This window comes from Rattus norvegicus, chromosome 3, assembly GCF_036323735.1.
Source record: "Rattus norvegicus strain BN/NHsdMcwi chromosome 3, GRCr8, whole genome shotgun sequence".
Lineage (NCBI taxonomy): Eukaryota > Metazoa > Chordata > Mammalia > Rodentia > Muridae > Rattus > Rattus norvegicus.
Window position 1 is genome coordinate 79,813,133 of NC_086021.1, and position 13,106 is coordinate 79,826,238.

The 13,106-nt window shown below is 41.7% G+C and overlaps 1 non-coding gene and 2 pseudogenes across 1 annotated transcript; 2 read left to right on the forward strand and 1 right to left on the reverse strand.

The window, feature by feature from the left end:
• Window positions 1–1,956: 1,956 nt before the first annotated feature.
• LOC120102034 (U1 spliceosomal RNA) lies at window positions 1,957–2,111 on the reverse strand (annotated as a pseudogene).
• Window positions 2,112–2,936: 825 nt separating this feature from the next.
• On the forward strand, window positions 2,937–3,080 carry LOC120102032 (small nucleolar RNA SNORA48). Its single transcript, XR_005503074.1, has one exon. It is a non-coding gene; the product is annotated as a small nucleolar RNA SNORA48 (small nucleolar RNA).
• An 8,276-nt stretch (window positions 3,081–11,356) lies between these two features.
• Window positions 11,357–13,047, forward strand: Rps7-ps11 (ribosomal protein S7, pseudogene 11; annotated as a pseudogene).
• Window positions 13,048–13,106: the final 59 nt, after the last annotated feature.

Here is a 13,106-nt window from a genome sequence, read left to right on the forward strand (position 1 = left end):
ATTCCTGATTCTAAATCTATCTCCAATTAACAACAGCTCACAGAGGAAAACTTCGTTTCTCCAAGGAGTTTCACACGACAAATAAACCACGTAGAAGGGCAGGCCCATGCCCAGAAGTAAATGGCCAACACAAAATGAACTCAAAAGTATTTTTGAAGATTATTTCTTGTCTCATATTGCTGTCTGGACATTTTTTTAAACCTTACTGCTATTTTGCTTGTATATTGTGGTTTCTAATTTTGGATTTTATGGTGTGTGTGTGTGTGTGTGTGTGTGTGTGTGTGTGTGTGTTTATCATATTTTCTTTCTGTCTTTAGTTTGTTCTTTGCATTTTTATCCTGCTTTGCTTGTCTTTTTATTTGCCTTAAGAGAATGTGAGAGAAAGTGTGAAGTTGGAAGGGTGAAGAGGTGGGGAGGAGATGAGAAAGAAAGAAACTGTATTCAGAATATAGGGTATAAAAATAACTATTTTCAATTAAAAATTAAATTAAAAAAAGAAACTCTAGCATAAGGCAAGGCATGGGAAACATGAAACTGTAATCAAGACATCTATTAGGGGATGACCATAATGTGGAGAAACGCACGCAAGAGGATGTCTTCATTTATAGCCCTTTAAAGATACATTCGTGAGCGTCAACCTTTCTACCTTTTTGAAATTGTTCAGTTAATGCATGAACAACAAACAGTCCATGTTCTAATCCATTGCTTTGAAGAAAGAAACTCTCCCCAGACCTCGTCTCGATTTAAGTAGCTGCCCTGATAATCTATTTTACTCAACACAAAATAAAAGCGGTGGTTGACTTCCATAACTGCCTTTGTTCTGCCTTGTTGGCCCCCTTTTGCCCTATTTGAACAGCACTGTATCTCCTTCAGAGTCCATCCTTAATGAGGTTATTTACCTTGCATACCCAATGAAATTGTACCTTATGTAATAAATTCTCTGCTTTCAGGTATGTCTGAGGGGCAGCCTATTCAGCTATTAAAAGGTATAACCTTTTAGGGGAGATTGGTCTTACAGCTGGACACAACTTCTATACTGAACTTCCAATTTTTTAAAGATGTCACCATAGCACGCAGAGGTGTTTACATTTACATACACTGGTGGATGGGCCTTGCAAACACCCACTAACTACAAAATGACTTTTAAAAGCTCATTTGCTACCACATGTATAAATGTTCTTACTTATGTATGTTAATGAAATACACGTGTGCTAATAATGCAAGCTGGGCATTAAAGAATAATCATTTTAGAACATTAGCATTGCTATCAATTATGTGTGCTAATGAAATGCATGCAGCTACAATCCATTTGGACTGTAAATTTCCTTTCTGTCAGTAATGGTCTTTCCCCCTCCACCCAGCTGTTTACCAAAAGTTGTAACATTGACGACTTTAATTTCAACTCCTATTATTACCACGGTGAGATATAGCAAGCTGAGAAAGATCTGAAAGTCTAGAAGCAAACAAAGGATAACACACCATTCTGACAATAAATTTAGCCTACCATCACTGATGGGGTGGTGATCAAGACTGTTAGTAGTTGAAGAGAAATGGGGGAGGGGTTCGGGTACTTCTTTGAGTCTATGTACCATTTGAATCATGTACCATGAGCCATACCATTTGAAGATATTATTTTAACGTATTTTTAATAAATATATTAAAAAATTATTTTAATTAAAAATTGTAATACAAATTTTCCTCAAAATTCTGACTTTCTCACCTTTTGTCCTATTTTATTCTCTCTCTCTCTCTCTCTCTCTCTCTCTCTCTCTCTCTCTCTCTCTCTCTTCTGAAACAAGTTCTCACCCTATAGACCAGGCTGGTTTATAACTCATAATGAAGTCCAGGTTGGCCTCAAAACAATGCAAAACAACCTTAATTCAGCCTTAGACAATGAGACTATAGGTGTAATCCACCATATCCCTGAACTTTTGTACATCTTTCCCTCACACCCCCAGGGGGGGTGCGTGGATGCAATGCCCCTACTACTGTAAATTATGCAGTTGAATTTCCCACATTTGGGAAAACTGAAGAAGTCAGCACATCTTGGGTGCAATGGATAAATCGTGGCCTGGGTAAACCACCTTCCTGATTATGGTTTCTCCCCTGCCCTTCCAGAGAACCTGGGTTTCATTCCCAGGACCCACATGGCAACACTCTGTAGCTTCGGTTCTAGAGGAGTCAACAGCTTCTCCTTGCCTCTGCCAGCAATAGGCACCAGGCACGCACATGGTACACATGCAGTCACAATACCAGCATACATAAATAAAAAATTTAAAAGACCAACAATCAATAAATAGGACCTCATAAAACTAAAGCAAAGGACACCATCACTCAAGTGAAGAGGCAGCTTACAGAGTGTGGGGGGAGGGGGAATCGTTATCTCTGACAGAATATCTAAAATATACAAACTCAAAAAATTAAAATCAAGAAACAACTCAGTTTTAAAACCAGTTGCATGGAACTAAGCAGAGAGTTATCAAAAGATGAAATACCAGTGGCTGAGAAACTTTTTTTCTTTAATGTTCAACATCCCAAGCCATCAGTAAAATGCAAATTAAAATTACTTTGAGATTATCCCAGCTTGGATAGATAAGATTTTTAAAAATAAATAAAAATTTTAAAAAGCCAGTATGGATGAGAGGCAGAGGAGCATTCATTTGTGGTTAATGGGAGTGCAAGCTGGTGCAGCCACTATGGAAATCAGTATAGAGATTCCCAAAGAAACTAAAATAGATCTACCACATGATCCAGCCATCCCACTCTTGGGCATACACCCCCAAAGACTAACATGTCTATCCATGTGCCTTGTTTCTCTAGACACAATAACCAGGAAATGCAAACAGCCCAGATGTCCATCAGTTAATGAATGAACAATGAAATTGGTATATTTACATAGTGGAATATTCTTCAGCAGTTAAGAAAAATAAAACTTGTCCCCGTGGCAATGAGCAAAGAGACACCTTGTTGGTGGTGTTATTCTTACGTCTGGCAAGGGCAGCACAAATGACTGTCCTTTGTTCATCCTAACTTGATGTCTGGCTTGGTGGCCACAGCAGTCTTATGCCTAGGATTCATAAAAATCAAGTCAAATCAAATCCAAGCAGCACAGCACAGGAGGAGGAAGACAGACTAAGATATGCCCTGCAATGCCTAGCACATTCAGGCCATAGACAACCATTTGCCACCATGCCACACACACAGATGGAGGATGTCACCCAAGGACCCACTCGTGTGAGGCCAGCCTACAGTGGGAACCCCCACAATGTGCAAGTATGTGGTGGTCAGGTGGGAGAGACAGAAGCAGAACAACTTGAACATTACGAAGAGACATGGAACTGGAGACTCGAGGGTAGAGAATAGCTTGTTGTGAATGACCATTCCTGCCACACGCATGATGAGGTCCCAGCCCGAGCTGCCACTGAAGGCCATGTCTGAGACCAAGGCAACAGAGCAGCAGGGGTCAGTGTCTATGTCCTTGGCTCATATTACCACTAGAGAACATGGGGATGTCCCTTATTAGGGTAGCCACCAGGGACCACATGGGCTGTACATAACTGGTCTTCCTTTTCCATGAGTGCAGTGCTCTGGAGAGCTAGCCCCATCTCTCACCAGCAGCAGAACTTGGAAAGCAGGTCCTGTGCTCCCCCAGGCAGGACACTGGGGTGTGGGAGAGCAGACCCTGCCACTCATCTGCTATGCGGTGGCACAGGCTCAGAGTGCCCCCACCACCACTCCCTCCAGCAGTCAAGAAAGCGGCTCACTGGGTCATGAGCTTGGGAGAGCTAGCCCTGCCCTTCACCAGCTGGCTCTGGTTGAGCAGGAATGAGTGAGCCAGCCTGGAGGACTGAGCATGGGAGAGTTGGCCCTGCCACTTGCAGGCTGCAGCAGATCAGAGACCTTGACTGGGCAGCACAGTGGAGCTGCCTCAGGAGGCACAGGTGCAGGTAAACTGGCCCTGAGGATATAAGAGCAGGAGAGGTGAGCCTGCCTCTTCCTGAGGGCTTCATTGGGTGGTCTAGCCAGAGCAGTGCTGAAGAGCTCACCTCGGTGGTGTGGGTGAAGGAGAGCGGGCAGACTGACCAGCTCAGATCCAGGGCTCTGAATTGGCCCACTCCAAAATCTGTATCATTTGTGAACAGGTTGGGACCAATGAAAGGAAAGGGCCAGTCCTGCTGATCCAAAGTTACAGGATCTCCACTACACCTGGCAAGAACGGGGTAACCAGGAGAAGTCCCGATGAGGATCCCATACTGAAGCCAGAGATCTTGAAACAGACTCTGACTCATTGCAATGAACCTTTGCAAGTGAGTATGAGTGGAAAGCCGGAATAATGTCTGCCCTGGCAAAACAAGAACCCTAGTGTAAAAGTGGTGTCACAGGAGTGACCAACCGCCTTCTAATTGGATTTAAATTCCACTCCCCAAGACAAAACCCATACCTGGGCACCACTGTCAAGTCAGTAATGTGCGGTTAGACAGATCATAGGCTCTGGGGGAAGAACATACTATTATTCTAAGTGGACATAGCATCAAACCAACTCCTAATTACTCACCATTGTACCCATAGACTAATGTATGTCTCACCATTATAGAAATTGATTTGCCTCTGTTTTCACAAAAAGTACACAAAGTCGATAGGTTGGGAAGGGGGCATGGAGCTGAAAGAAGCTGGAGGAGGACTTTTTATTTCTGCAAGAAGTTTATATCAAGCACTGTTAATAAGTGAGCCGTCTCTCTAGCTTTACAGAATTTAAATAGGGTGAACAAGCACCTCTAAACAAAGGCAGAATGATTGTTGTGAGTCGACACTCAAGAACTGAGGTCCGAAAGGAGTCATAATCTTATAAAAGTCAAAAGTTAAGGTACAAATTTGGTCTTTGTTCACTCACATTTGTGGTATTAGGGATGGAATCCAGAGCTCCACACATGCTGGCAAGAGCTCTTTGCTCTGAGCTACATCTTGTGCTGTATCTTTTTAATAGTGTGAATGGTTGACACAAAACACAAGAAAGTTCTCAATATAGGTTTACTGGAAGGTGTTTTTAAGCATTTGTAATTTTAGCTTTCGATTAGGAGTCTCTTTAGCTTTATTTTACATTATAATTCTTATGTAATAGCTACCCTTAAACTATGAAAGATACAGTCCTCTTTGGGGGAAAAAAATGGGCCAAATGTTTGAGAAATAATATATATCGAACCTGGTGATCCTATGAAGCACAGCATAAAATTAAAATAAGTTAAAAAAAAGTCCCTGACTTTTGGAAAAGATGCCATTCCCTGCAAAGACTGACTGTCAGGTCCTAGGACCGCTCATGAGAATGTCAGTAGAGGTGGTTGGAAAAGGGTTATTCACTCCTCCTTGCTCTCCTGAAGTTCTTGGCAGAGCTAGAGTCTCATGCTTACCCATCTATCAAACATCTGGCAACAATCTGGTAAATACGAATTTGTACAAAGTATGTGCTTTGCAACTACCACAGTACAAGAACTACATTTAAATAGGAATTATGAAAAACACATGTAAGTGCATAAAGAACTAAAGGGAAGGTTGATCCTTGACCCCAATTCAACAGAACACACCAAGCACTGCAGATGAAAGTGGTGGTGACCACAATCTAGTAACCTGCAGATGGCATCCAAGAAAGTAAGGTGCAAGCGCCAGGCACTCAGACTATACAGATTCACAGATGACACCGAGAAGGCAACTGGCCATCACCTGTTCCTCTAAGTGAAGCTCTGGGGTTGAGGTTGGCAGCCATCTACACTCTTCCCTCCCTACTGTACCAAAGCAAAGGCCCGGTGGCACAAGAAAATCTAAAACTAAAATTTTACCGTTCTAGCAAAAAGTTTAAACTCTTAATGTGGTGAATATTGATATTGGGGCATGGTGTCATATCAAAAAAACAAAATTCACTTCAACCACAAAATGTGGAGAACCACATTTTGCTATGCACTGTGCTAAACAGACAGTTGAAACTACCTAAGGAACACTGGTTCCCTAGTGAACATCCAGACAGTATAGAAGTCTGCAGTTTTTGTAAAAAACAAAAAAGCAAACAAACCACACACACACACACACACACACACACACACACACACACACACACCAACAAAAAAATCAACAGTGTGGACTGAGAACATACATTTTGATGAGATAATGAGTGCATAATTCTTTTTATGCTTTCAGGGAATATCTTATTGAAAAGGTGTTCCCTTGTGACTGGTCAGTTGTTTGGTAGTTTGGTTGTTTGGTTGTTTGGTTGGTTGGTTGGCTGGTCAGTTGGTCAGTTGATTTGTTGGTTGGTTGGTTGGTTGGTCAGTTGGTTGGTTGGTTGGCTGGTTGGTCAGTTGGTTGGTTGGTTGGTCAGTTGGTTGGTTGGTTGGTCAGTTGGTTGGTTGGTCGGTCGGTCGGTCGGTCGGTCGGTCGGTCGGTCGGTCGGTCGGTTGGTTGGTTGGTTTGTTGGTCGGTTGGTTGGTTGATTGGTTGGTTGGTCAGTCAGTTGATTGGTTGGTTGGTTGGTTGGTCAGTCGGTTGATTGGTTGGTCAGTTGGTTGGTTGGTTGGTTGGTTGGTTGGTTGGTCAGTTGGTTGGTTGGTTGGTCAGTTGGTTGGTTGGTTTGTTGGTCGGTTGGTTGGTTGGTTGGTCAGTTGGTTGGTTGGTTTGTTGGTCAGTTGGTTGGTCGGTCGGTCGGTCGGTCGGTCGGTCGGTCGGTTGGTTGGTCGGTCAGTTGATCGGTTGGTTGGTTGATTGGTTGGTTGGTCAGTCAGTTGATTGGTTGGTCAGTTGGTTGGCTGGTTGGTTGGTCAGTCGGTTGGTTGGTCAGTCAGTTGATTGGTTGGTCAGTTGGTTGGTTGGTTGGTTGGTTGGTCAGTTGGTTGGTTGGTTGGTCAGTCGGTTGGTTGGTTGGTTGGTTGGTCAGTCGGTTGGTTGGTTGGTCAGTTGGTTGGTTGGTTGGTTGGTTGATTGGTTGGTCAGTCAGTTGATTGGTTGGTTGGTCAGTCGGTTGGTTGGTTGGTCAGTTGGTTGGTTGGTTGGTCAGTCGGTTGGTTGGTTGATTGGTTGGTTGGTCAGTTGGTTGGTTGGTTGGTTGATCAGTCGGTTTATTGGTTGGTTGGTCAGTTGGTTGGTTGGTTGGTTGATCAGTCGGTTTATTGGTTGGTTGATCAGTTGGTTGGTTGGTTGGTTGGTTGGTTGGTTTTTCAGACAGTTTTCTACTCTGTAGTCCATTCTAGCCTTGGAACTATAATCCAGACTGGCCTGTAACTTTCAATCCTCCTACCCCAGCCTCCCAAGTCCCAGGATTACAAGCTTACAACATCATGCTTAGCTGAAAGACGATTTATTAAATGACACAGAATCAAAGAATGTAAAGGTTTTAGAAATTTATTCAACATCAAGAATGGAGATGTAATTTATGTATTTGTGCACAGAGCAACTTCAATCATCTTTTGTGTTGTTACAAACTAATTCCATTCTGTGCTATCTTAGGAAAGTTATAGGGAATGCTGCGAGCAGAAAGAATACAGTACTTCTTACTACTAAGTAGAGAAGCCAATAGGCAGTAGACTACTCTTAAGTTTCTTAATCTCTGCAACGGAGCTTCAGAAACCCTAATCAGCAGATTCTTTGGCAAATGCTTTACTTCTTCAAATACTGAATAACATATTGCTATGAATCATTATCACAGAATATTTTAATCATTTTAAAGTACATTAGATAAAGGAAAATGTTAGTAAAAATCTATGCTTATCAAATGCTTAAGAGCAAAGGAGACATACTTACACAACAGATACCTAAGTTCAGATCTTGCCTCTGCCACTTACCGAGAGATCTTTCATGAGTTAGTTAACTTTGAACATCGGTTTCTTTATCTACAAGATGGAGATAAAAATTTATTCCAAAGAATCCTTCTAAGCTGAATGTAAAAAGTCTTACAACAGGCTGGATAAATATTAAGTACTCAATAACAGTTCTGCACCATAGGAAACTAACACAGCCAAGTGTACATAGTCAGACATTTAAAACAAGTGACTTAAGTATTACCCCTACAAAATCTCATATATACTATATATAAATCTGTCTGCATGGTAATCTCCTAAGTAGTGAAATTAATTTTCAAATCTATTACAAATCGTTAAGAATTCTCAACTTGTGAGGTTTCTGCAGTAACTGTTCTTTGTTGCCTGAAAATTCTAAACTAGACTAGCATGTGTATTATAGCAGAATCGCTTCTAGATTTATATCCAAAGCCAGCTTTAGAAAACTATTCGAACACACTTAAGAAGCGGTCTCCATAGAGCTGAGTGGTGAGATGTCCAAAAAGTAGTTTAAGAAATCAAAGATTATGGTGTCATATTGAATATAAACATAAGTACTTATTAGAAGACAAAAGCTTTGGTTTATTTCTCTTAATTAGAAGAATTAATGAGCTGTGCATGTCTGTATATGAGCACATAAAGGAAGGCAGAGGAGATATGCAAATGTGGGGAGAGGACCTTCATAGTGCCAGACAAATGGAGAGTACTTGAAGCTACTAGAAGTGATCTGGGCTTCCTAATTCTTAACCCTGTGCTGTTCATAAAGCATTCCTTCCTCCTCTCCATTTCCTGGGTAACAAAGATCTCTAGACTTTATTGCTCACATAAACTCTTCTCCTCAGACTGATTCTCTCCCATGTTTAAAGCTGAATTAAAGATAACTCTTTCCCAAAAGACTTACTCATATAAAAATGTTCTGAATTTGAAACTCAAGAGTATTAATTGAGATCTTGTGATCTTTCTTTAACAGTGATTTGCTATAGGCCATTGCTCTCGATTTGGAATTTATTTTAAAATAGTAAATGTAGATAAAAATAATATTAGAAAAATTTGATAGTAAATTTAAAAAACAAGGAAAATGAATAAAAATATATTTCTTTCAAGTTCTTTACATGTGCAACATCATATGCATACACACAATTATCATAGATAAGATCAAACCATATGCACTATGTAGCATTGTATCCACTTTTCTCTTAATACTGAACCAGCATTCCTCACATTTTAAATTTTAAAAACTATTTTTAAAGGTGTTACTCTCTCCTTCCATTCTAAACATTCTGGTATATTTTTTCACTATAATAAATACTTCAAACTAAAAAAAAATGCAGGAAATTAAGGAGGGGAAACTGGGGTAAGAATGGAGACTATGTGTCCTTGCACCCATGTCCTGAGCTGCCTATAATGGGATGAGAAAAGTCCTTACCATTGGCAGCTGCTCTGAGTCTGTAAGAAGTTGAAGGGCTGCCGTCTCTTGCTGGTGGCAGGTGTCTACAAGGCCCCAGACAACAGCAAGTGGACTATGATGGATTCTAGAAAGTGCTAACAGCAGTTTCCTGTGAAAATAGCTACTAGAAGCCAATTCTGCTCCCGCACAGAGAATTAGCTCAGACCCAGATTTGCTTTAAGAATATAGCTCCATATACAGCTGTTATGTAATTTATAAAGTGTACAAACTGAATGGATTAAAAACTAAAAAGGAATCCCATGGGAGAGAAAAATTCAATGTGTCAAAAAGAGAAAACTGTCAAATAGCTTTGCAGAAAGTTTCAGAGCTGGGGATGAGACTCAGTGGTAGAGCGCTCACATTAGGGATGAGACTCAGTGGTAGAGCGCTCACACTAGGGATGAGGCTCAGTGGTAGAGCGCTCACACTAGGGATGAGGCTCAGTGGCAGAGCACTCACACTAGGGATGAGGCTCAGTGGTAGAGCGCTCACACTAGGGATGAGGCTCAATGGTAGAGCGCTCACACTAGGGATGAGGCTCAGTGGTAGAGCGTTCACACTAGGGATGAGACTCAGTGGTAGAGCACTCACACTAGGGATGAGACTCAGTGGTAGAGCGCTCACACTAGGGATGAGACTCAGTGGTAGAGCGCTCACACTAGGGATGAGACTCAGTGGTAGAGTGCTCACACTAGGGATGAGGCTCAGTGGTAGAGCGCTCATACTAGGGATGAGGCTCAGTGGTAGAGCACTCACACTAGGGATGAGGCTCAGTGGTAGAGCGTTCACACTAGGCCCTGGGTTTAACCTCCAGTACTGAAAGGCAAAATCAAAACAGAAAAAGACATGGATGAGAAAAAATTAATTTTATGATATGATTACAGAAGCAGAAGATTCCTAGGAAGGGAAGAACTAGACACAACTAAAGAATAAAATAGAATAGAATGAGTAGAAATACAGTATTTGCCACCAAATGTATTATGCTTCCTCACAGTACTCTTCAAAACTTAACTGACACACTTGAAGGTGTTCTTCCAAACAAAAGTAGTCACCAATAAAGCCATCATGAGTCCAAAAACACACTGAACACACTTTTACATCCATTGTACCACTTAATACAGCATTACTTCTTTTGGGCCTAGCAGAGTGGCTTCATCCATGAGGAAAGTTTACAGAATTCCCTATTGTGTGAAGAAAGATCCACCCAATTTTAAACGATACTAAGTAATCGTTCGGTAGTTAGCATTCTCCGTGGCACAATGACCTCCCTCTTTTGATTTCTGGTCCTCTTAGGAAATTAGATGAGATCTGTGTTCTCTTCCCAGAACAATGTGTGCACACATATAAAACTGTGCAGAAGCATTTCCAGAGGCCTCTGGGCTCCTTGAGTCCCTGTACCAGGGAGTGGGGGTTGAAGAGAACTAGTGAAGTGGCGGTCATGGAGCAATAAAGACAGGATGGGAACTACTGCCAAGAGCTTTACCATTCGGGCCACACTGGCCTAGCTTTTAAGTCTGATATGTGAGTACTAAAGGAGGCCTTCTCTCTTTCCATTGTCTCTCAATGAATGAGCCTTCTGAGAAGTCACATAATTTCCTCACATCATTCTGTTGCATAGTCTCATTTCTTTCTCCCATGCCTGGCTCATAGGTAGCATTCATTAAAGGGGAAATGAATGACTAATTGCACACGCTAGGACAGAAGTCCTACGGATGGCAGAACCTGTATGCAGCCTGTATTACCACAAACAGATTCTTATTACCACTAAATACTCTTTGAGCCAATCACTGACATGTATTTAAAAAAAAAAATTGGTAAAACTTCTTTGAGTTGTGTCTTAAAACTTATTCCTAAAACACAAAGTAGTATATTAATAGTAGTATATTAATCTGTTACCAGAGCAATAATTAACAATTTTTATTAGTGAACAAGTAGATCTTATGGAGACTAAGCTTGTGCTGGTACTAAATCATAAACTATTTGTTTATTGTATAAATTACAACTATTTCCAAAAATACTAAACTTCACAAATTTCACAAATGGAAATTTAATGCTTTAAAAAAACATTTTTTTTGCAATAATTACACGGAAGATGGCAACTAAAGCACTATTCCAATACACTAAAGGTAATGGCTGCCTCTTCTGCTCATGTCATGTTGATGTATGACTGTGAAACAAAGGTCACCCTTCCACACTCATGCATTATCAAATTTGAAAGCACAATATTTGATTCTGACCAACCTTTAAACTGCCCACAATATGTGTAAAAAAGAGATGGAGTTTTACCTTGGTTTTCAAAAAGAAAAAAATGAATCCATGTTTTGGAAGCAGAAGGGTCAAGAAGTCAGTGGCAAGGTTAGATGTCAACACCATGAATCTCACAGTGTCTTAGCTTATCAACGAGGTCCAGTACAATGATTACAAGCAAAAATTGTCATACTAATGAAGACAAAGACCTAAAAAATTAAATAGTCCAGGCCCTCTGACAGAGGGCAGTACTTGGTGGGCAATAAGGGAAAATTGAGGACATAAATCACTCTTTAGAGCTCGTAAAACTTCACAGTGCACAAACGGTCTGCACACCTGGGGAACGGACTGTTGGGGGCAGAAGTGGCAGCTGCCAGACCTCTCACTACTCATCAGGAGTGCAGCAGCCTGAAACTGAGCATCTTGATCAGAAGTCGAGTCATCACTTTTCATGCTTCTCTTCCAACTCTGCACATACTACGATCCTGCTGACGGACAATTTAGTAGTCGTGTGGCATATTGGATTCTAAACTTGTGTTTGTTGGGTGGACAAATTGTCTTATCAGAATCTACCGAAACCTGAACCACTTCTGCTCTCTCCGTCAGTGGCCAGGACGCAGCAGGAGGGGGAGGGCAGAGAACAGCGGAAAGAAAATCTCTGCTTTTAGTAGACTATGGTTTGTTGTTATTTATTTGGGGTGGGAGCACATGTGTGAAGTTCATGTGTGGAGGACAGAGGAAAATGTGAGCTGAACTCAAAGTCAGGCAATGGCAGCAACTGGCTTTACCCACTGAGCCATCCTGCCTGGCTGTTGTTTTGAAAAAAGCTGAACTATAGGAGATTACCATAATTAAGGGGAGAAAGGTTGGGATATGAACTGTTCTCATGAGAGCTGTCTCTCTCTAAGCCAACCCTCCCATAAGGACGAAGCCACGTTCAGCTCGAGCACCAGATTGTGAAGCCCGATGGCGAGGAGCCACACGAGTTCGAGTCTGGCATCTCTCGGGGGCTGCTCGAGCTGGAGATGGACTCAGATCTCAAGGCGCAGCTGCGGGAATTCAACGTCACTACGGCCAAGGAAATCGAAGTCGGTGGTGGTCGGAAAGCTATCATGATTTTTGTACCGGTTCCTCAGCTGAAATCTTTCCAGAAAAATCCAAGTCCAGCTAGTTTGTGAATTGGAGAAAAAGTTCACTGGGAAGGAAGCACGTAGTCTTCATTGTTCAGAGGAGGATTCTGCCCAAGCCAACTGGAAAAGCCTTACGAAAAATTAGCAAAGGCGCCCCAGAAGCTGCACCCTGACAGCAGTGCACGACACCATCCCTGAGGACTTGGTCTTCCCAAGTAAAATTGTGGGTCAGAGGATCTGTGTGAAACTGGATGGCAGCCGGCTCATAAAAGTTCATTTAGACAAAGCACAGCAGAACAACATGGAGCACAAGGTCAAAACATTTTCTGGTGTATACAAGAAGCTCACAGGCAAGGATGTTAATTTTGAATTCCCAGAGTTTCAGTTGTAAAGAAAATGACTGAATAAAGTGCCATTCATACTTTAAAAGGGGGGGGGGGGGGTTGGTTCATGAACAATCAAAAA